This window comes from Tachyglossus aculeatus, chromosome X1 (assembly GCF_015852505.1).
Source record: "Tachyglossus aculeatus isolate mTacAcu1 chromosome X1, mTacAcu1.pri, whole genome shotgun sequence".
Lineage (NCBI taxonomy): Eukaryota > Metazoa > Chordata > Mammalia > Monotremata > Tachyglossidae > Tachyglossus > Tachyglossus aculeatus.
The window spans coordinates 114,323,251-114,347,321 of NC_052101.1; the positions used below are offsets into that span (position 1 = coordinate 114,323,251).

The following is a 24,071-nucleotide window of genomic DNA, read 5'->3' on the forward strand; positions in this document are numbered from 1 at the left end:
TTCCCCCACCCCAACCCTTTCCCCTAGGCCACAGTTGGCAATCACTGGGCTTGCAGAGATGTCTCTGTGAGTCCAAACTCCAAGAAGTAGGATTAACCCCCATTGTCCAGCTGGGAAAACTGAGGCCAAGGGAGACAAGGTGAGTCTAGGATACTTCAGTGAACAGGCAAGGCAGATCCCAAGCCTGGGCTGGTGGGAGATGATGGATTTCAGGGGCAGGAGCCAAATTGCTAAACCAACAATAAATCAATGAACAGATCAATCTACGAGGACTGAGGCGATGACGTAGGAGTTGCGGTGAAGAATAATCTGGGAAGACTTCCTGGAGGCTTTAAAGAAGTTTTGAGGGAGGGCAGGGCCTGAGGGGCCAAGGTCTTTATGTGGCGAGATGACAAAGATGGACTTTTTGGGCAATTTTCTGGCATTTTCTCCTTTGCAGCTGCCTCTGTTGCTGCTTATGAACATAAAGGCCTTTGGGCTCTGAGCCAGGTCACCCGGCCCAGCCCCATGGTCCATCTAGCCCAGGACACTTGGAGGAACCATTGACAGTGGCCCTCCTCATGGTTAGCAATGGATCAACCAGCACCCTTCACTTCCCCTGAGTGACCCATTATGTAGCACTCAACCCTAAATCCATCCAAACCCTTTTTGAGCCTTCTATCATCCCTAATTTTCCTCTCAACATCCCTGACAGCAGGGACTTTGGGGATAGGAGAGTGGACTTGGGGGGCCGGGGAGCATGGGAGCATGAGATGGACAGTGGGAATGGGGTTAAGAATTGTGTGAGTGGGTTGGGGGGTGTGTGTGCCCAAGAGCCATGGGGAAGTGGGGAAAATTTTAAAAGCTGCAGAGGGGAAGAAAGAAGAAAATATTTAGGTAGGATGTGGGGTAGCAGGAGAGGCCGGAAGGGGGAGCTGAAAGTAGGGTGGGAATACCTGGTCTCCTGAAGAGGAGCCAGCATAAGGATGACATGACAGTTTGACTTCCACTGGCCAGGCCAAGCTCCGAGTAAAGATTTCTGGGCTGGAGCGGCCAAGAGCTTTTTTTTATGGGTGAAGGAGGAGAGGGAGCGGGGCGCTTGAGAATCAGCCCTGGTGCTTCCGTGGCTTGGGGTGGCGAGAACACCCTGGGGGAGCACATCACCAGGGGTGAACTGGCCTGGAGGCTGGGCCACACGAACACCACACGGTCTGCAGGATTCTGTTGTGTGGGAATTCCGGTTTTGCCAACTGCTGGCTGTGTGACCTTGGCAAGTCACCTCACTTCTCTGTGCCTCCTACTGTTTGCCCTCCTATTTAGACTGTGAACCCCATGTGGGACAGTGACTGTGTCCAACCTAATTAATTTGTTTCTACCCCACCGCTTAGAACAGAGTTTGACATGTAGTAAGGGCTTAACAGATACCATAAAAAATAGTCCCTGCCCTCAAGGAGTTTACAATCTAATGAATAAGCCAGACAGACACAAATTCTTGACAAACTCTGGGAGCAGAAGGAACAATAGTATTGGAAGAAAAGTACTGGTAATCGCAAGAATATGGAGAAATGAATGAACACGTGCATAAGTATATGGAGTATGTAAACTGACATTCAGTATACTGATATAAATGTAAATTATAATTCCAATTGTAAATCGATAGTCAGTCTACATAAATGTGTGTGTGTGTGTGTGTGTGTGTGTGTGTGTGTGTGTGTGTGTGTGTTGGTACATAAGTGCTAAGGGTAGCGGTTGGGGTGACATGATCTGAAGTGGTGAAAATGAATCAGGGAAGCCTTCCTAGAGGAGATGGGTTTTCAGGTTGTCGCAGAAGAAAGGGACTGTTGTAGTCTGAGACAGAAGAGACAGGTGACAAATGGATGAATGCACCATATCTCGAAGTTGAGCGAGAGACTGGCTATCAATGAATCAATCTCAAACAGAGATAAAACTAGGGGCACAGAAATGGCTGATGAAATGACATTGGGAATGTTCATCAGGGAAGGTCTCCTGGAGGAGGTGACATTTTGGGGTGCAAGGTGGGAGAGGAGAAATTGGGGTTTGGTGGGTTTGAGAGAGAATGACATTCCTCCTGGGGAAGTGCGAGCGGGGACGGAGCAGGGTGAGAGAGCAGAAAGATGAGGGGGAGGCAGGAAGCTGACAGTGATGAGCCCTGGGCTTTCTGCAAACTCCTCCTTGCATCCCAGCCCTGGTACATAGCTTTGCCGCTGCCTCGGCAGTCTCAGCCGGTCTCCACCAGTCTCCAGGGACCTCTGCCTTTCCGGAGCTCAATCTCCCTTTGCATCTTTTCAGCTCACTTGGCTTGAGCTGCTCAAGACATGGGGCATTTTGGGTGGGGGCCCCCTGGGGCCCTTGAGCCCGCTGGCATATGGCAGGGTTCCTGACTTAAGAGAGAAACCCAAAGACCCTGCTGAGGCTGGGCATGGGGGCCAGGGTGGTGGGGGGGGGGGGGGTAAACAGATTACTCACAAAAGGGCAGGTAAATAGTTGGGGAGACAGAAAGAACTGGAGGAGCCCCTGGAGTCCAAGCATCGTCCTACCGTGAGGCTCAGCCCAGCACTGACTCAAGCTATTTTTATCTCCAGCTCTTCAGAGCGTGTTAATCCTTCTGCCCCATGGCTGCCATGGGAACTAGCACAGGCCCAAGGAGGGGAGTTTGGTATTGGATCAGGGAGCTGATCCTGCCTAGATGCTCTCTCTGACACCATAGTAGTAGTAGTAGTAGTAGTAGTAGTAGTAGTAGTAGTAGTAGTAGTAGTAGTAGTAGTAGTAGTAGCAGCAGCAGCAGTAGTAGTAGTAGCAGCAGCAGTAGTAGTAGTAGTAGAGTAGTAGGAATAATAAGAATAATAATAATGATAATGATGGTATTTGTTAAGCTCTTACTATGTGTCAAAAACTGTTCTAAATTCTGAGGTAGATGCAAGATAAATAGGTCAGACGTAGTCCATATCCCACATGTGGCTCACATTCTAAGTAGGAGGGAAAACAGGTGTTAGTGGACCACATGAGAAGCAGTGTGGCCTAATGGAAAGAGCACAGGCCTGAGAGTCAGCAGGAACTGGGTTCTAATTCCCGGCTCCTCCATTTGTCTGCTGTGTGACCTCGTGCAAGTCACTTAACTTCTCTGTGCCTCAGTTCCCTCATCTATAAAAAGGAGACTGACTGTGAGCCCATGTGGGCCACGGACTGTGTCCAACCTGACTAGCTTGTATCTACCTCAGTTTTTAGTACAGTACCTGACATATACAACTTACAGCCTTATAACTCTAGACTGTAAGCGTATTGTGGGCAGGGAACGTGTCTGTTTATTGTTGTATTGTATCATCCCAAGTGCTTAGTACAGTGCTCTGCACATAGTAAGTGCTCAATAAATATGACTGACTGACTTCTTAACAAATACCATAAAAAATTGCAAAACAGGTATTGAATCCCTATTTTTACAGTTGAGGAAACTGAGGCACAGAGAAGTTAAGTGACTTTCCCAAGGTCACACAGCAGGCATGGCATGGCAGAACCCAGGTCCTCTGACTCCCAGGCCCAGGCCTTTTCCACTAGATCATGCTGCTTCTAATAACAGCAGTATTTACTGAGCATCCAATTGTCCCCCTCCCCACGCCCCCCAGCCCCTTTGCTCCCACGCAGATTCCAGTTTGGGCACCCATGGCCTCTCCCATTTGCTCCCAAAATTCACTCTCAGATGCACCCTCTGCTCCACAGGTGTACCTGTTTTCTCTCAGTCTTTCTGTCAATACCTCTATTCTTCCCTCTCTCTGTCTGCATCTCTTTCTTTCTCTGCCTCTGCATTTTTGCCTCTGCTCCACTGTCCACTGTCTGTGAATTTCTTCTGCTTTCCTGTTTTCCTCAGTTCCTCTTTGTCTCACTTTCTTTGTGTCTGGCTCCATCTGCCTCTTTATCCCTTTCTTTCTCCTCTCTGCATCTCTGTTGTATCTCTAGCCCCCATCTCTCTGCTTCTGTGTTTTACTGTCTGTCTCTGCATCTGCCTCCGGGTTTCCGTCTGAGTCTCTGTCATCGCCTTTGCCTTGATTTCTCTCTGTCTCTGTGTTTTTGCTTCCGTCTCTCTGTCTGCACCTCCCCGTTTTTGTCTTTTCACTCGTCTCTCAATATCACTCTCGGAATCTCTCTCTCATCTCCTTGTCCCTCCCAGGAATGGAGTGGGGCGAGGAGGGTAGGGGTAGGGGTTAGGCTTTGTTGGCTGCCTCAGTGATGGGTGCTTTAGTGGTGGGTGAGGGTGAGTGATCACCCCTGAATCCAGGGTGGAGTCCCCCGGTACCTGTACGGGGGACATGGTCCCTAATCCACCATGTCTCCCCCGATGGTGTCACTGGACAGAAACCAGATCTGATTTTCAGCTTTCACCTGAGCAGAAAACGAGGGAGGTGTGTGATGTTCAACCTGGGGGAGGTGCTGAGGGGAGAGAAGGAGTATAAGGGAGATTATTATCTGAATAAATACAAATAGTCTGGTCTCAAGCTAAATAAGGTCCCCTCAGTCCTACAAACCTACCAAATAGAGTAACAATAGTCTTCTAGACTGTGAGCCTGCTGTTGGGTAGGGACCATCTCTATATGTTGCCAACCTGTACTTCCCAAGCGCTTAGTACAGTGCACTGCACACAGTAAGCGCTTAATAAATACGATTGAATGAATGAATGAATGAATGAACAAATTATAGCCCTGCAATATTCAGAAATGAGCCTGGCCCTGGGAGTATGGGCAGGCATCAATTTTAGATCCACTGAATCCAGTTCCTACTCCCAAGGAAATCAGGACTTTCCCTGACTAACCTTTCCTCTCTCCACCATATCTCCCTCCCTTCTGTATCACCTATGAACTTGGGTCTGGACCCCGTAGACACTTTGCTACTCACCCTTACCCCCACAGCACTTATGGCCATAGCATTAGACTCTGTTTTCCTTACCTTTAATTTATTTTAATGTCTGCCTCCCCCACTAGATTGAACGCTCCTTAAATAAATATCGTTGATTGATTGAGAAAATGACCTTCTTAGGGTGTCCGTGCTACCTCCCTTCTTCCTCCCTACCTGATCATCTCATCTCTCAGTGGGAATTGTCCCTCAGCGTTCCACTGGGGCTAATCTGATCTTACTCTTTCTGTTGAGGGTGAGGTGGGGGTGCTCCTCATATACCAAAAGGCCTGAGGATGAAGAAAAAGACCTCCTGGAGCCCACAGGGCCCTAGGCCCCCTCAATTACCTGCACCAGTGGAACTTCTGCCCCAGCTAAGGTGGTCAACTAGACCAGCATTCTGTCCAGACCAGCATTCTGTCTGCAGGCTGGACTGTGACCCAAATGATCCAGGATGAATGGCAGTCTGTCTGCAGGCCCTCCTCTTCATCCTTCTCCTCTTCTTCTTCCTTCTCCTCCTTCCCTTCTTCCTCCTCCTCTTCCTTCTCTTCCTCCTCCTCTTCCTTCTCTTCCTCCTCCTCTTCCTTCTATTCCTTCTCCTCCTCTTACTCTTCTTCAACAACCCTTATTGAATGCTTACATATGTATTTATCTGTAATCTATCTATCTATCATCTATCTATCTATCTATCTATCTATCTATCTATCTATCTATCAATATCATTATCCATCTCCCCCTCTTGACCATGAGCTCATTGTGGGCAGGAATGTGCCTGTTGCTATATTATACTCTCCCAAGCAGATAGTACAGTGCTTTGCACACAGCAAACACTCAATAAATATGATTGAATGAATGCAGACACTTGGGAACATACAATAGAAGCCAAACAGGCAGCCCTCACTCTTGAGGAACTTCACACTTCATCTAAAGGATTGTCTCATTTTCCCCCTTCAAGCACCATCCCCCGCCCTCACCCTTCTCTCAGTGGCACTTACTGAGCACTTACTGTGTGCAGGGCACTGCACTAAGCGCTTGGGAGAGTATAACACAATGAAGTTTGTAGACATAATCCCTGCCCTCCAGGAGTTCATAATCTAATTGGGGAGACAGACATTAAAATAAATTGCAGACAGGGGAAGTGGCAGAGTAAATCCACCTTGCTGCTATTATTTTGAAAATCTTTCAAGACCCAAGCAATAGGCTCTTGGATCTGGTTTCTCTCTTCTTTGTAGGAAAAAGAAATTTGTTTGAAGGGAAGAACATCTTCCTGTTTCCCAATAGTGTACCACCCTCTGCCCTGCCCACCAGGGTCCCCTTTCCCCAGAGGCTGGAAGCTAAAATTGTTCCAGCTCCTTGTCTTTGTTCCTCTCAGGGCAGGTATGGGCCTGACTTTACTTGGTGAAAGGAAGAGTAAGCAGCATGGCCTAGCAGAAAGAGCCCGGGCCAGGGAGTCAGAGGACATGGGTTCTAATCCCAGATTTGCCATTTGCCTGCTATGTGACCTTGGGCAAGTCATTCATTAATTCATTCGATCGTATTTATTGAGCATTTACTGTGTGCAAAGCACTGTACTAAGCACTTGGGAGAGTAAAATACAACAATGAAAAGACACACTCCCTGCCCATAATGAGCTCTTAGTCTACAGGGGGAGACATATATTAATATAAATAAAAATCAATAAATTACAGATATGTACATAAGTGCTATGGGACTGGGAGGGGGTATGAATAAAGGGAGCAAGTCAGGGCGATGCAGAAGAGAGTGGGAGAAGAGGAAAGGAGGGCTTAGTCAGGGAAGGCCTCTTGGAGGAGATGTGCTTTCAGTAAGGCTTTGAAGGTGGGGGGTGTAATTGTCTGTCGGATATGAGGAGGCGTTCCAGGCCAGAGGCAGGACGTGGGCAAGGGGTCAGCAGTGAGATAGATGAGATTGAGTGAGAAGGGTGGTAATAGAGGAGCGAAATGTACGGGCTGAGTTGTAGTAGGAGAGTAGCGAGGTGAGATAGGTGAGGAGTTTTTTGTTTGATGTTGAAGTGGATGGGCAACCACTGGAGTTTCTTGAAGAGTGGGGAAACATGGTCTGAACATTTTTGTAGGAAAACGATTGGGCAGTAGAGTGAAGTCTGGAATGGAGTGGGCAGAGACAGGGAGTAGGGAGGTCAGCAAGGAGGCTGATACAATAATTTATTAATTCATTCAATTGTATTTATTTTATAATGGCATGTATTCAGCTCTTACTATGTGCAAAGCACTGTTCTAAGCGCTGACTGTGTGCAGAGCACTGTACTAAACACCTGGAAAGTACAATTCAGCAATAAAGAGAGACCATCCCTGCCTACACTGGGCTCACAGTCTAGAAGGGGGAGACAGACATCAAAACAAGTAAACAGTCATCAATATAAATAAACAGAATTATAGATATAAAAACTTAGATGCCACGAAGTAGGTGGCAATGCCTTAACCATATATATGTTGTAAAGGCCACAAGGACCTCTTCCATCCTTCTCAAGGGGAGTGCTAACCTTCTCTCCCTTCTCAAGGCAGGATAGGGACTCTGACACTTGACTACTGTGTGACCTTGGGCAAGTCACTTAACTTCTCTGTGTCTCAGTTTCCTCATTGGTAAAATGGGGATTCAAAACCTGTTCTCCCTCCCACTTAGACTGTGAGATCTATTTTAATCTACCCCAGTGCTTAGTACAGTGCTTGGCACATAGTAAGAGCTCAACAAATACCATTATTACAACAAATACCATCATTATTTAAAACTAAGTGCTCCAGATAATTCATTTTGCCTACCCTTAAAACACAAAACACAAACCTTTTTTATTTTATGGATTTTGTTAAGCCCCCCACTTGGAGTCGCACCTGGAGAATTTCCAGTACTCTACCAGCCTCGGCTATTGAGGGGGAGAGTCAAGCAGAGGCATTCCATAGGTATTTCATTCCAAAAATATGATTGATTGAGTCCTAGCTTGGGCAGTGGCTAGCCAGTGGAAGGCAATCTGCTACAAGTCAAAACTCATGCATGCTGGGCAGCAGCAGCATGGGAGAGAGTCGAGGGTGGAGACTCAAGTTTACTGCACAGAAGGAGACAATGGTAAACCACTTCCACATTTTTACCAAGAAAACTTTATGGATACACTACCAGAAAGTTTGAAGATGGAGAGTGGGGTGGAGAGATGTGTCTGTGGTGTCACTATGGGTCGGAGATGACTCAATGGCATAAGACAAGATTTGTTAAGCACTTACTATGTTCCAGGCACTGTACTAAGCCCTGGGGTAGATATAAGTTAATCAGGTTGGACAGAGTCCATGTCCCATATAGGGCTCACACTCTTAATCTCCATTTTACAGATGAGGAAATCAAGGCCCAGAGAAGTTAACTGACTCACCCAAGGTCACACAGTAGACAAGTAGCAGAGTCAGGATTAGAACCCAGTTCCTCTGACTCCCAGACCTGAGCTCTTTCCACTAGACAACACTGTTCCTCTTTCTAAGAAGGAACAGATTCTGTGAGGGTCACTTTAACTTCCCTGTGCCTCAGTTACCTCATCTGTAAAATGGGGATTAAGACCATGAACTCCTTGTGGGACATGGACTGTGTCCAACCTGATTATCTTGTAGCTACCCCAGTGCTCAGTACAGTGCTTGGCACACAATAAGTGCATAACAAATGCCATTAAAAAAAAGGGTGCCGAGGCAGACATCAATCAGTTGCATTTATTGAGCACCAACTCTGTGCAAAGCACTGTTCTAAGAACTTGGGAGAGTACAGTAGAAATAGTTGACATGATCCTTGCCCTCAAGAAACTCATGTTCTAGCTAGGGAGACTGACACTAAGGAAAATTGCAAATAGGAGGAAATAATAAGGATATAAAGATATGCCCCTAAGTGCTACAGGTTTTTTTTTAAAAAAACTATGTGCCAGGTGCTGTACTAAGCACTGGGGTAGATATGGTGCTCTGCACACAGTAAGCGCTCAGTAAATATGATTGAATGAATGAATATAAGATAATCAGGTTGGACAGAGTCCATGACCCACATGGGGCTCACAGTCTTAATCCCCATTTTACAGATGAGGTAATTTAGACACAGAGAAGTTGTGAGTTTTCCAAGGTCACACAGCAGACAAGTGGCAGAGCTCAGATTAGAACTCAGGTCCTTCTGATTCCTAGGACTGCTCTCTATCCACTAGGCCACATTGCTTCTTGGGTTGCAAGTCCTTAAGTGGTACAAAAGTTCTGAAGTGGCTGTTGGGAGATATAAAGTGGGGAGATGAGAGGTTAATCAGGGAAGGCCACCTGGGGGAGATGGAATTTCAGAAGGGTTTTTGAGTGATGGTAAACTCACTGTGGGCAGGGAATGTTTCTGTTATATTGTTATATTGTACTCTCTCAAGTGCTTAGTACTGTGCTCTGCACACGGTAAGTGGTCGATAAATACGATTGACTGACTGACTTGGTCTGTCAGATATGAAGGGGGAAGAAATGCCAGACAGTGGGGAGGGTGTGAGCAAAAAGTCACTTGCGGAGAGGCGAGAACGAAGCACAGTGTGTAGGTTGGCTTGAGAGGACCAAAGAGCATGAGCTGGGGTGTAATGGGAGAAGAGAGTTGATTAGTAGACAGGAGAAAGCTAATGAAGTGCCTTAAAATCAGTGGCCCATCATTTCTGCTAGATCTGGAGAGGAATGGGCAACAATTAAAAGTTTTTGAAGAGTGGGGAAACGTGTGCAGAAAGCCTGAAAAGTGATTCAGGCACTGGAGTGAAGTATGTCCTGACAAGGGGAGGGATTGGAGGTGGAGGGATCTGTGAAGAGGCTGATGCAAGAGCCAAGTTGGGATATGACAGGTGTCTGGTTCAGCAAGTGGGGTACAATTTGGATGGAGAGGAAGGGATGAACTCTGGAAATATTGGGGAGGAAAAGCCAACAGGATTTGGTAGCAGACTGAATGTGAGAAGTAAAAGACAGTGAGGAGTCAAGGAATCAAGGATAATGCCAAGGTTATGGGTTTGAGAGACAGGGAGGGTGGTGGTGTCAACTGTTAGGGCAAAGTTAAATGGAGGAGAGGATTTGGGAGAGATGAGCTGCTCAGTTTTGGATATGTTGAACTGGAGGTGCTGGTGGGATATCCATGTAGAGATGTCCTGGAAGCGGGAGGGTATGTGAGATTGCAGCAAAGAGAGAGGTCAATGTTAGTGAGGTAGATTTGAGTCACTGCATAGAGGTGGTAGTTTAAGCTGCGGGAGCAAATGAGCTCCCCGAAGGAGTGGGTGAAGATGGAGTCTAGAAGGGGAATCAGAACTGAGCCTTGAGGGATCCTCACAGTTGGGGGTAGGAGGCAGAGGAGGAACCTGTGAAAGAGACTGACAATGAGGGGCCAGAGAGATCAGTGAAGAACAAGGAGAGGACAATGGCAGTGAAGCCAAGGTTAGATAGTGTTTCCAGGAGGAAGGGGTGGTGGACAGTGTTGAAGGCTGCTGAAAAGTCTAGGGTGATTAGGAAAGAGTAGAATCTGTTAGATATGGCAAAGGGAGATCACTGGTGACCTTGGAGAGAGTAGTTTCATTGGAGTGAAGTGGGAGGAAGTGGAATTGGAGGGGGTCAAGGAGGGAGCTGGAGTAGAGGAAGTGGAGGCAGTGGGTATAAAAAACTCCCTTGAGGAGTTAGGAGAGGAATAATAATAAAAATAATAATGATGGTATTTGTTAAGTGCTTACTATGTGCCAAGCACTGTTCTAAGCATTGGGATAGATACAAGGTAATGAGGTTGTCCCACGTGGGGCTCACAGTATTAATCCTCATTTTACAGATGAGGGAACTGAGACACAAAAAAATTAAGTGACTTGCCCAAAGTCACACAGCTGATAAGTGGCAGAGCTGGGATTAGAATTCATGTCCTCTTACTCAAAAGCCTGTGCTCTTTCCACTAAGCCACACTGCTTCTGGAATGGTGTTAGGGAATGGTAGGGAGGAGACTGGGGAGATTGGGGGTTAGCTGTAGGGTGCTGTGGGGTCTAGGGAGGGTTTTTTTTTTAGGAAGGGGAGACCTGGGCATGTTTGAAAGCAGAGGGGTAGGAGCCAGCTGAAGGTGGGCAGCTGAAGTTGGTGGTCAGGGAAGGAAGCAGAGTGGGTGCAAATGTCATTAGAAAGTGTGAAGGGATGAGGTTGGAAGTGCAGGTGGAGAGAGTAGATTTGGAAAACAGAGCAACCACCACCCGGTTCTCCCAACCATTGCGGTGCTGCTGGTGGAGACAGAGTCCTGGGCTGGATGGACAGAGGGGCTGAGCCAGGAATGGTTTGGAGGCTCACAGATCTCCGAGGGGCCCATGGTGCCCAGGATGCCCGTGGGAGTGCTCCCTGCCCCTCTTCCAGCCAGGCTGCCCCTGCAGGGGCCCATTCCTTAGGGGAAACCAGCCCTCCCAGCCCCGGTGATTGGCACTTCAGCAGGAAATTGAAATATCATCTGCGGCATGTGAAATGCCCCATGGCCACGATCTCGTCCTCAGCAAGCCGCCACCAGAATGGAAATAAGATTACGCGCGATTAGTCCCCGGGGACTTAGGCTCTTTAATCTTCCTTAAATTGAAAAATGGATCAGAAAACTTTGCAGTTTCTCCCCTGCACACAGAGCCTGCGTGGGGCTGGGGTGGAAGGAGCAAAGGGATGGGGCTGAGAAGGGACTGGGGCTGGACAAAGCTGGAGGAAGAGGAATAGGTGGGGGGTGAAGCCGCTGTTCCCGCCGGACGTGGCCGTCTGGAGACGGGACCCCAGAGCTTCCTAGTGGGACCATATTGGGGCTTTCCTGCCTTTTCTATCGGTGCAGCCTCCCTGCCCCTCTCTCTGGCTCCTCCCAAGCCTTCTTCCACCTCACAATGAAAAGTAGGCACCCCTGTGTCTCCCCTATAGACTGTAAGCTAGTTATGGGCAGAGAATGTGTCCACTTATTATGTTGTACACAATTATGTACCAAGCGCTTAGTACAGTGCTGTGCTGTGCACATCCCCAGTGCTTAGAACAGTGCTTTGCACATAGTAAGTGCTTAACAAATGCCATTATTATTATTATTATTATTATTATTATTATTATAGTAAGCACTCAATAAATACCACTGATTGATTGATTGAAAGGGAAGAGAATAGTAACTGTGGTTTTTGTTAAGCCCTTAGTATGTGCCAGGCACTGTTCTAAGCGCTGGAATAGGTACCAGCTACTCGGGTTCATTCATTCATTCATTCATTCATCCATTCATTCATTCATTCAATCGTATTTATTGAGTGCTTACTGTGTGCAGAGCACTGTACTAAGTGCTTGGGAAGTACAAGTTGGCAACATATAGAGATGGTCCCTACCCAACAACGGGCTCACAGTCTAGAAGGGGGAGACAGACAACAAAACAAAACATGTAGACAGGTGTCAAAATCATCAGAACAAATAGAATTAAGGCTATATGCACATCATTAACAAAATAAACAGAATAGTAAATATGTACAAGTAAAATAAATAGAGTAATAAATCTGTACAAACATATATACAGGTGCTGTAGGGAGGGGAAGGAGATAGGGCGGGGGGGATGGGGAGGAGGAGAGGAAAAAGGGGGCTCAGTCTGGGAAGGCCTCCTGGAGGTGGTGAGCTCTCAGTAGGGCTTTGAAGGGAGGAAGAGAGCTAGCTTGGTGGATGTGCGGAGGGAGGGCATTCCAGGCCAGGGGGAGGACGTGGGCCGGGGGTCGATGGCGGGACAGGCGAGAACGAGGTACGGTGAGGAGATTAGCGGCGGAGGAGCGGAGGGTGCTGGCTGGGCTGTAGAAGGAGAGAAGGGAGGTGAGGTAGGAGGGGGCGAGGTGATGGAGAGCCTTGAAGCCGAGAGTGAGGAGTTTTTTCTTGATGCGTAGGTTGACAGGCAGCCACTGGAGATTTTTGAGGAGGGGAGTAACATGCCCAGAGTGTTTCTGCACAAAGATGATCTGGGCAGCAGTGTGGAGTATAGACTGAAGTGGGGAGAGACAGGAGGGTGGGAGATCAGAGAGGAGGCTGATGCAGTAATCCAGTCGGGATAGGATGAGAGATTGAACCAGCAAAGCAGCGGTTTGGATGGAGAGGAAAGGGCGGATCTTGGTGATGTTGCGGAGGTGAGACCGGCAGGTTTTGGTGACGGATTGGATGTGAGGGGTGAACGAGAGAGAGGAGTCGAGGATGACACCAATGTTGCGGGCCTGTGAGATGGGAAGGATGGTAGTGTCGTCTACAGTGACGAGAAAGTCAGGGAGAGGGCAGGGTTTGGAAGGGAAGATAAGGAGTTCAGTCTTGGACATATTGAGTTTTAGATGGCCGGCAGACATCCAGATGGAGATGTCCTGAGGGCAGGAGGAGACCCGAGCCTGAAAGGAGGGAGAGAGAGCAGGGGCAGAGGTGTAGATTTGGGTGTCATCAGCATAGAGATGATAGTTGAAGCTGTGGGAGCGAATGAGTTCACCAAGGGAGTGAGTGTAGATAGAGATAGATGGACACAGTCCCCGCCCCACACAGGGCTCATGGCCTTAATTCCCATTTTATGGATGAGGGCACTGAGGCACAGAGAAGTTAAGTGACTTACCCAAGGTCACACAGCAGACAAGCTGCAGATCAGAACCCAGGTCCTTCTGACTCCTAGGCCTGTGCTCTATCCACTAGGCCACGGAAGCAAAAAGGAAATTGAGGTGCTTATCAGTAGGGCCTTCTCCCAGCCCTGCTTTCTGCATCTCATCCCACCCCCTCATCTACTCCAGAGAGGTGGGGGTCAACATGAATAAACAAAGGTCACAGAACAAGGCTGACCACACACCTACAGAGGATCCAGAGCCCATCTGAGCAGGACTGCAGTGATCTATCTCCTCTGGGGCTTCCCAAAGTCAGATTTTAACAGAAAAGTCATGGATCTCTGTCAATCTCTCTCCTCTCCCCTCTCCCTCTCCTCCCCTGTCTACCTCCTCCTCCTAGGGCAGATGCTCTGACATCTGGGCTGTTTGGCAGCAAACACCAGTGTCGGTCTGTGACCGCGTGAGACACTAACAGAGGGAGTCTGACACGTCTGAGGACCAAAATAAAATACTGTTTTGGTCGGGCCAGGGAGGGAGGGAGGGAGAGAGACAGTGGGGGCTGGGCACAGTGGGGAGAAGGCTGAGAGAAGGACAGGTGATGGATTTGAAGAATGGTGGTTCCTCATGCCAGCAGACATGGGGTTGGGGAGCGTATAGATACCCTCCCTGTCTCACTATCTCCCCTTCCTCTAGCTCCTGCTACTCATACAATCCACCTGGGACTATTTTGGGGGCAAGGTAGGTGACACCGCAAAGGGAGAGAAAGCTGTTCTACTTTTTTTAAAAAAAATGTTACTTGTTAAGCAGTTACTATGTGCTAAACAGTGTACTAAGCACAGGGGTAGATCAATCAATCAATCAATCAATCATATTTATTGAGCGCTTACTGTGTGCAGAGCACTGTACTAAGTGCTTGGGAAGTACAAGTTGGCAACACATAGAGACAGTCCCTACCCAACAGTGGGCTCACAATCTAGAAGATAAAAGATAATCAGGTTGGACATAGTCCCTCTCCCACATGGGGCTCACAGTCTAAATAGTAGGGAGTAGGATTTAATCCTTTTTTTAACAGATGAGGTAACTGAAGCCCAGAGAAATGAAGTGACTTGGCCAAGGTCACACAGCAGACATGTGACAGAGTTGGAATTAGAACCCTGGTCCTTTGGCTTCTGGGCCTGTTCTCTATCCATTAGGCACGCTGCTTCCCGTACTTCTATGTAATTCTATTATGATTCTGTAATTCTGAGAAGCAGTGTGGCATAGAGGAAAGAGCACGGGCTTGGGAGTCAGAGGACCATGGTTCTAATCCTGGCTCCGCCACTGGTCTGATGTGTGACTTTGGGTGTCACTTCACTTCAGTGTGCCTCGGTTTCCTCATCTGTAAAGTGGAGATTAAAGCTGTGAGCCCCATGTGGGACATGGACTGTGTCCAGCTGATTGTCTTGCATCTACCCCAGTGCTTAGTACAGTGCCTGACACATAGTAAGCACTTTACAAATACCAAACAAAAGCACAAAAACCCCTACTGGCCTCAAGCAGCTCTTCCTCTCTCTTCCCTTCATGTTCCCTCCCTCTCTCCCTCCTTCCCTCTTTGCAGCCCTTGGTTGCCTGCCCACCTCCCTTGGGGTCCCAGCCTGAAATAAACGGGGTCAACCCTGGTGACCCCCTCCCCGTCCACCTCCTCAGAATATGCAGTCAGTGCAGCAGCCCCCACACCCGACGAGTGGGTGGGTGGGATGAACTAGCATTTATTCCAGACTGTTCCATTTTACTTCCACCCCATGGCTCTTGCCTGAATGTCCAATATCGATTCTATCCTTGGCAGTCAATATCACTCTCTCATCAAAACCAACTCTACCGTGGATGGCCAACACCAACTGGACTCCTGACCCTCTGTGACACACAGTGAGGCCTCAATAAATGCTGTCGGTGAGGAGGAGGCATGGTCAAATGCCAGCTCTACCCTCATTCCGACTGTTTCCCCTGGAAGAGAGCAGGTGGGCTCCGTAGGTAATAATAATAATTGTGATATTTGCTAAATGCTTACTATGAGCCAGGCACTGTACTAAGCGCTGGGGTGGATACAAGCAAATTGGGTTGGACACAGTCTCTCCCGCATGGGGCTCACAGTCTTCATCCCCATTTTACAGGTGAGGTAACCGAGGCACAGAGAATAATAATGATGGTATTTGTTAAGTGCTTACTATGTGCCAAGCACTGTTCTAAGCACTGGACACTGTTCTAAGAGAAGTGAAGTGACTTGCCCGAGGCCACACAGCAGACAAGCAGCAGAGCCGGGATTAGAATCCATGACCTTCTGACTCCCAGGCCCATACTCTATCCACTCTGCCATGTCCATGCCCCGTGATCTCTAGCCAAAAGACGAATGATGCTCAGATTTGCTCTGGTAACCCAGGCTCGGTGATAGCTTTGTTTCAACAGAGGAATCAATCGATCAGTCACTAAGTGGTATTTATTGAGCACTTACCGTGTGCAAAGCACTGGAATAAGCACTTGAGAAAATACAAAACAATCGAGTTGGTAGACTCTGTCCACCAGGAGCTTACGGTCTACAAGAGGAAACGGATATTTAAATAGATCAGGGAAGGGGAAATGGGAGCATATAATGATATGAACATAAGATCTGTGGGACTGACAGACAAGTGCATAGGCAACTCAGAGGAGAGGACAGATGGGGAAGGGAAGGCTTAGTCAGGGAAATATCTGTAATTTATTTTTATCTCTGTAACTTATTTATATTAATGTCGGTCTCCCCCTCTAGACTGTAAGTCTGTTGTGGGCAGGGAATGTGTCTGCTTATTATTGTATTATACTCTCCCAAGCACTTAGTGCAGTGCTCTGCACACAGTAAGTGCTCAATAAATACAGGAGAAGACACTAATGCTAGGAAAAGTCCAAGGAAAACGTGGAAGAGGCAGACCAGCAGCTAGATGGATAAAGACCATAGCAACGATAACGGAAGAATCATTAGAAAGGTCGCGGATTATGGCAGAGGACAGGACGTTCTGGAGAAAGTATATCCATGGAGTCGCTGTGAATCGGAAACGACTTGATGGCACTTAATACTAATACTACTAATAATGAATGAATGGAAAGCATCTTGGAGGAGATCTGATTTTCGGAGGGCTTTGGAGATGGGGAGAGGGGCAGACTGTCGGCTATGAAGGGAGGGAGTTCCAGGCCAGAGGGAGGACGTGGGCTAGGGGTCGACGGTGGGATAGGTGAGATGGAGGTGCAGCTGACTTTTCTATTCGCTGGGAAAATATGACTCCCCCAACCCCCCACTCCCTACCCTCTGGGGTCCCAGTGGCTACTGAGGGGATGCTCTGTCCGGTATTGCGTTCTGAAGGTAATCTGGGTGGTCAGGGCAGTGAAGGAACAGAGTCATTCCACAGCCCCAAGTGAGAGTGATGATTCAGCAGCTCAGCCTGTTCTGCCAGGAGAGGAGACACTTCATCCCCAAGGGCTCGGAACCCGTCCGGCCGAGCCCTGCCTGACCCACCTGTGATCTTTATTGACATTCATTCCTGGCAGGTTTATGTTTGGTTTCCTAATCTCCCGAAAGTTTAATTGTTGCTTTATTCATCCATGACCTTTTCTTCTCATCTGGAGACGTATTATTGCTAATCTACAAATTTCAAGAACCAGATTTATTTGCAAAACCAATTATTCGGCTATGCAAATCTCCTCTCCTGGCCCAGCCTGCTCGAGTGGAGCCTTTGTCACCGTGGGCAGATATAGGCGCTATTCAAATATTGAAATGTAAAATTTATCTATATTTCTTTCGAGCGTACCCAGGTTTGGGTGCCGCAGAGTTAATTAAAATCTTTATAATCAGATGCAGGTTTCCCTGACCTGGTTTAGCCTCTGATTTCTCCTTTAAATGGTGGGGTGCTGCGAGTCAGTGGCTGACCAAATCCCTCTTCTCTCTGGGGCAGGTTCCATGAATGAAGGTCCTCGGAGGCGGGGGCAGAGTCAACCCCAGGAATGAGGGTGAAAGGTGGAACTTTCTGGATCACCAAAGAAATGGAGGAAAAGTGGCTCATGGAAGAAGAGGTGTTGCTGATTGGCACTGCCAGATTCACTGGATCTGTTGCTTCCTCCTGGAGTACATCTGGGATGGAGAGGATTTCTCAGATGGTCATGGGGATCTGGTGGAGCCAGAAATGGGGAAAAGTTTGGGTGAGAGACTGAGAGAGAGAAGAGCCTGAAGAGGCTATGGGGAGGGGGCAACATGTGGATGGTTCCAAAGGATCCAGCCAAGAACGGGCAGGATTGAATCCTCTACCCTTGCTGCCTTCCACCATGGCCTGTTGGAAAGAGCAGGGGACAGGGTGTCAATCGATCAATCCATGGTAATTATTAAGCACTTACTGCAGAGCACTGTACTAAGCACTTCATTCATTCAGTCATTCATTCAGTCGCATTTATTGAGTGCTTACTGTGTGCGCTTGGGAGAATACAATATAATGGAGTTGGTGCACATGTTCCCTGCTTGCAAGGGGACACATGAGAAGTGGTGTGGCCTAATGGATTGAGCATGGGCCTAGGAGTTAGAAGATTGTGGGTTCTAATCCCAGTTCCACCACTTGTCTGCTTTGTGACTGAGGGCAAGTCATTTCACTTCCCTGTGCTTCTGTTACTTCATTTGTAAAATAGGGATTAAGACTGTGAGTTCCTGTGGGATAGGGACTGTGTCCAACTTGATTATATTCTATCTATCCCAGTGCTTAATACAGTGCCTGGCACATAGTAAGCTATTAACAAATACCATAAAAAGGGGCTTACAGTCTAGAGGGGTAGACAGACATTAATATAAATAAAAAAAATTATGGATACGTGGTATGGGGTTGAGGGTTGGGTGAATAAAGAGTACAAAACCAAGCCCAAGGGCAACGCAGTTGATGAGTCCCGAGTTCTAGTCCCAGCTCTGCCACTGGCTGTGTGACCTTGGAAAAGCCATTTTAATCTCTCTTGGTCTCTGTTGCCTCGTCTATAAAATGGGGATAAGATGCCTGCTCTCTCTCCCCCTTAATCTGTGAACCCCATGAGGGCCAGGGACTGCGTCCAATCTGATTATTTTGTGTCTACTCCGGTGCCGAGCACAGTGCTTGGCACAGAGTAAGTGGTCAGTAAATACTGCAACTCGATCCTACCAGTGGGACCCTCTCTTCTCCCTGGGATGTGTCTGGTCCCATCTCCCCTAATAAAGGGTTCTCAGATTTATTCCTGGATCAGGATAAGGATATTGAGAAGCAGCATGGCATAGTGGATTGAGCATGGGCCTGGGAGTCAGAAGGTCATGAGTTCTAATTCTGGCTCAGCCTCTTGTCTGCTGTGTGACCTTGGCTAAGTCACTTCACTTCTCTGTGCCTCAGTTACCTCACCTGTAAAATGGGGATTGAGACTGTGAGCCCCTCTCCATCCCCCCCATCTTACCTCCTTCCCTTCCCCACAGCACCTGTATATATGTATATATGTTTGTACATATTTATTACTCTATTTATTTATCTATTTATTTTACTTGTACATATCTATTCTATTTATTTTATTTTGTTAGTATGTTTGGTTTTGTTCTCTGTCTCCCCCTTTTAGACTGTGAGCCCGCTGTTGGGTAGGGACTGTCTCTATATGTTGCCAACTTGTACTTCCCAAGCGCTTAGTACAGTGCTCTGCACACAGTAAGCGCTCAATAAATACGATTGATGATGATGATGATGATGATGATGTGGGGATGGGGACTGTTCCAACTCGATCTGCTAGTATCCACCCCAGCGCTTAGTACAGTGTCTGTCACATAGAAAGCACTTAACAAATACCATCATCATCACTATCATCACTAATATAATGTAGGATGGCTCCCCCAAAAGCCAGGGGTCATTGCCATCGTCCCTATTCCCACAAACCTCTGGGTCAGGGAGTGGCTGAGGTTGCAAATTGTAGGCTACTTGTGGGCAGGGAACATATCTACCAACTGTACTCTCCCAAGCACTTAGTACAGTGCTCTGCACGCAGAAAGCGCTCGATAAATACCACTGATTGATTGAGGTTTCACCCTCTCCCCTGAGTGGAGCCCTTCTGCTGGTTCTCACTCACCCACTGCCAGGACTACCTTCTGCTCATCAACAGTCCCATTTCGCTTGCCACCTGCCCCTCTACCTGCCAAGTTTGCAGCCTGCCCAGCCCTCTGCTCAGCTGGCCTCATCCATCTTCCCTGATTTCTAGGTTTCTAAGTTTCTCCTCAGAAAGAGAGAATCCAATCAATCAATGGTATTTTTCAAACCCTTACTTTGTGTAGAGCCCAAACTAAGCTCCTGGTAGAGTGTGATATGATAGAATGGGTAGACATGTTTCCTGCCCATAAGGAGTTTACATTCTAGAGGAATACAGGGAAGCAGCCGGCGAAGGAATCATCGCCTCTTTGGCTACGCCGTTCTCTCTCTCCAACTCTCCCATCCCCCTTCCCCAGGAAAAGTTCAGGAAGCAGTGTGGCCTAGCAAAAAGAGTACAGGCCTGGCAGTCAGAGGGCCTGGTTTCTAATCCCAGCTCAGCCATTTGCCTGTTGTGTGACCTTGGGCAAGTTGCTTCACTTCTCTGGGCTTCCATTTCCTCAACTGTAAAATGGAGATTCAATATTCGTTCCCTCTCTCCCTTAGACATTGAGCCCCATGTGAGATAAGGACTGTGCTCAACCTGATTGTCTTGTATCCATCCCACTGCTTGTAGAGCATTTGGCACATAATAAGTGCTTAACAAAGACCATAATTATTATTACTTGTGGAGACATATCTGGAGGAAGAAACCCACCCTCTGGGGCCATGAAAACACATTTGTCCTTGGGGACAAATGCAATAATAATAAAAAACCCCAGGGAGATTGGTGTGGAGGGGATGGAGAGATATATGTTGGGTGGGGGTGGGGAGGGGAAATGGGGGAAGCCACTTCAATAATAGACTGGTTTACAGAAGCAATTTTCTTGAGAAAGACATGCCGTTTAAATCAGTTAATGCTCAGACAGTGGAGGTAGCTTTATGGCAGGCGGCAGAGAAAAATCCCCCAGAGAAAAGACGCAAAGACAAGTAGGCCCCGGAACACACACAGACAGGCGAACAGCACAGGCCCGAGGGCCTCGTAAAACCCTCGCTACCGCCTCAGATTGATGGACCGGCCTCCTTAGGGAGATATCTGAGCTGCTCTGGGGCCTGCGTGGCCACGACGGGCTATGAGGGGCAGGGATTGATGGACGGATGGATTGGTGGCAGAAGGGTGGACAAATGTGTGCACTGACGGGCCAGTGCGTGTTTGGATGGACAGATGAATGATTGAAGAGGGAGATGGCTGAGTGGATTGTTAGGTGCGTGGGTAGCTGCAGAGGCTCGAACATTCTGCCGTGTTTGTCTAGTGATTACCCGAAAGGTTTCTAAGCAACTTAGAGCACCCTGGACTTGATACCGAGAACATCAGACATTCAGCCAAGTCAAGCTGGGCTAGAAAATGGTCCGTACAGCCCTGGACTCTGCCTCTGATACCAGCATCAGGATGCTTGGAGGATCCAGGTACTGGTTGTTCTCCTGGACCCTCATCCTGGGGACCTGGGTTCTAATCCTGGCTTTGCCACCTGACTGTTGTGAGACCTTGGGTAAGTCGCTTTGGTTCTCTAGGCCTCAGTTTCCCCATCTGTAAAATGGGGATTCAAGACATATTCTCCCTCCTCCTTGGACTGTGAACCCCATGCGGGACAGGGGCTGCAACTGACCTGATTATGCTATATCGACCCCAGTGCTTAGTCCGATATTTGGTACGTAGTAAGTGCTTAGTAAATACCAGTTATTCTAATTCTTATTGGTGTTTGGAGGTTTGGTGGGATTTAAGGAACAGCAATTCTGTGTTTGCCCTATCCCACCAACTTCATGATTCTGCAAATTTCAATCCTGTCTCTTCTCAGCTTGCGTCTCTCCAGACTGAAGCATCCCAACCCTTCCAGCCCATCCTCGTCTAGAAGCTGTTCCATCCCCCTGACCATCCTGGTGGTCTTTCTCCGCCCCTCCTGCAGCTCAGTTATTCTCTCCTCACCTCCCCCGCCTCCTCAAAAGGGTTCAACTCCATAGGCTTGAAGGTGACCAAGTGCAGGCATCAAATCCATCCTGCTAACCGCCCATGTTGGGGAAACCACATCCCTCCTGTCCTCATCTCCGACTGCAACTGGTACTCTCCCCCAGCAAGGCCCAATCTCCTCAAACCTAACCCTACCCCGCTCCTCTCTCCTTCCCACCTATTCAGGGCGGTGGGCTTTTCTTCAGGGGTCTGTGCCACAAATCACCTTGAAAATCCACCACATCGACACCTGGAGAAGCCCGCCAGCCAAACGGCCCCTCTCCCTATCTCTGGTGATTATTTCATTCATTCATTCATTCAATCATATTTATTAAGCACTTACTGTGTGCAGAGCACTGTACTAAGCGCTTGGGAAGTACAAGTTGGCAACATATAGAGACGGTCCCTACCCAACAACAGGCTCATAGTCCAGAAGCATTACCCAACCCTACTGGAGTTTGCAGGCAGTAAGTAAATTCATCTGATCATGGGGATAAGAGATTAGCCGGAAAGAGAAACACACACACACCCTTCCCCCTGCCTCCTCCTGCTCTCCCCTCCCAGCCTTCAGTTAGAGAGGGTCTTTCATACCTATCTGGCCCCATTAGGAAGAGTCGAGCTGTGCTCTGATTGCTCCCTGGTGACGGATATTGAATTTAGTCAAATTAACTCAAGGAGATTTAAGCTTCAACACATAGCCCACGGAGAAGGGAGAGGGTTAGGATGTGAAGATGGCTATAGGATGGAGCAGCTTCCCTATTCATTCATTCATTCATTCATTCAATCATATTTATTGAGTGTGCAGAGCACTGTACCCTGTGAAGAGAGGCTGAAAGGATTGGACTTCTTAGAAAAGATGAAGGCTGAGAGGGAACAGGATTAAGTTTTCCTGGGATTTCAGTAACACAGGTGTCCACTCCAGGGGCGGGGGGAGGGCGGTGACGGGGGTGATGACCCCCACAACTCTTTGAGCTGGACTCCAGATTTGCTCACCGCACAAGACCTGAGAGTTTCCAGTCAGGGCTGGAAAGATCCCGAAATGGCAGTTTTCTAACAATAATAATTGTGGTATTTGTTAAGCTCTTATTATAATGATCATAATTGTGGTTTACTATGTAATAATAATAATAATAATTATGGCATTTGTTAAGCGCTTACTATGTGCCAGGCACTGTATTAAGCGCTAGGGTGGATACAAGCAAATCGGGTTGGAAACATTTCCTTACCCCAAGTAGGGCTCAGTCTCAATCCCCATACAGATGAGTGCCAAACACTGTACTAAGTGTAGGAGAAGCAGCAAGGTGAGGTGGATAGAGCATGGGCCTGGGAATCAGAAGGTCATGAGTTCTAATCCCAGCTCTGCCACTTGTCTGCTCTGTGATCTTGGGTAAGTCACTTCTCTTCTCTGTGCCTCAGTTACCTCATCTGTAAAATGGGGATTAAGGCTGTGAGCCCCACAACGGAAAGGAACAGTGTCCAACACAATTTGCTTACATCCTCCCCAGTGCTTAGTACAGTGCCTGGCACAAAGTAAGTGCTTAACAGATATCATTATTATTTTTACTGGGGTAGATACAAAATAAGGAGGTTGGGCACAGTCCCTGCCCAGGTTGGGGCTCACGGTCTGAGTAGGAAGGAGAACAGTTATGAAATCTTCATTTTACAGATGAAGAAACTGAAGTGCAGAGAAGTTGAGTGACTTGTCCAAGTACACAGACAGCAAGTCAATCAGTTATATTTATTGAGCACTTACTGTGTGCAGAGTATTGTACTAAGCACTTGAGAGAGTACAATATTAATGATATAACACATTCCCTGCCCTCAACGAGTTTACAGTTTAGAGAGGGAGACAGACATAATATAAAGAAATAAATTACAGATCTGGACATTAGTGTTGTGGAGCTAGGAGGGGGGATAAATAAAGGGAGCAAGTCACACAGCAGGAAAGTGGTAGGGCTGGGATTAGAAGCCACGTCCTCTGATGCCCAGGCCTTTGGTCTTTCCACTATACCATGCTGTTTATCTGTTTGACCCCCACACATGTGCCCACCCCCTTTAAAATCTCCATCTCCCCTCTACCCCCACACTCAAAATGAAAAGTTGGCAGCCATGATCAGTAGCTGTACACTTCAGCGCCCGGTGCTCGGCACCCTGCCCATGGTCAGTTCTCAGTGCTGAGCCCTGCCTTCAGGAATCAATCAATCAATCCTGTTGACTGAGGGTCTGCTGTATGCAGAGCACTAAAGTAAACACTTGAGAAAGGACAGTAGAGTTAGAAGACACGTCCCCTATCCTCAAACTCCTTACAATCTAGTGAGGGAAGCAGACATAAAGCAAAATTAGACAGGAGGGAGAAGTGAATGGAATGATGGATACGTGGATGAGTAAGTGCTTAAATAGTGGAGTGTGTAGATTGATATGCACAGTTAAGTGCAGAGAATGTGACCAGCGGAGAAGAAAAATTAATTGGGGAAAACCTCCTGAGGAGCTGGGCTTTCAG

At 47.8% G+C, this 24,071-nt stretch overlaps 1 non-coding gene across 1 annotated transcript; it reads right to left on the reverse strand.

Annotated features, from left to right (window-relative positions):
• Nucleotides 1–7,293: 7,293 nt before the first annotated feature.
• Nucleotides 7,294–7,421, reverse strand: LOC119920191. Its single transcript, XR_005447953.1, has one exon. It is a non-coding gene; the product is annotated as a U6atac minor spliceosomal RNA (small nuclear RNA).
• Nucleotides 7,422–24,071: the final 16,650 nt, after the last annotated feature.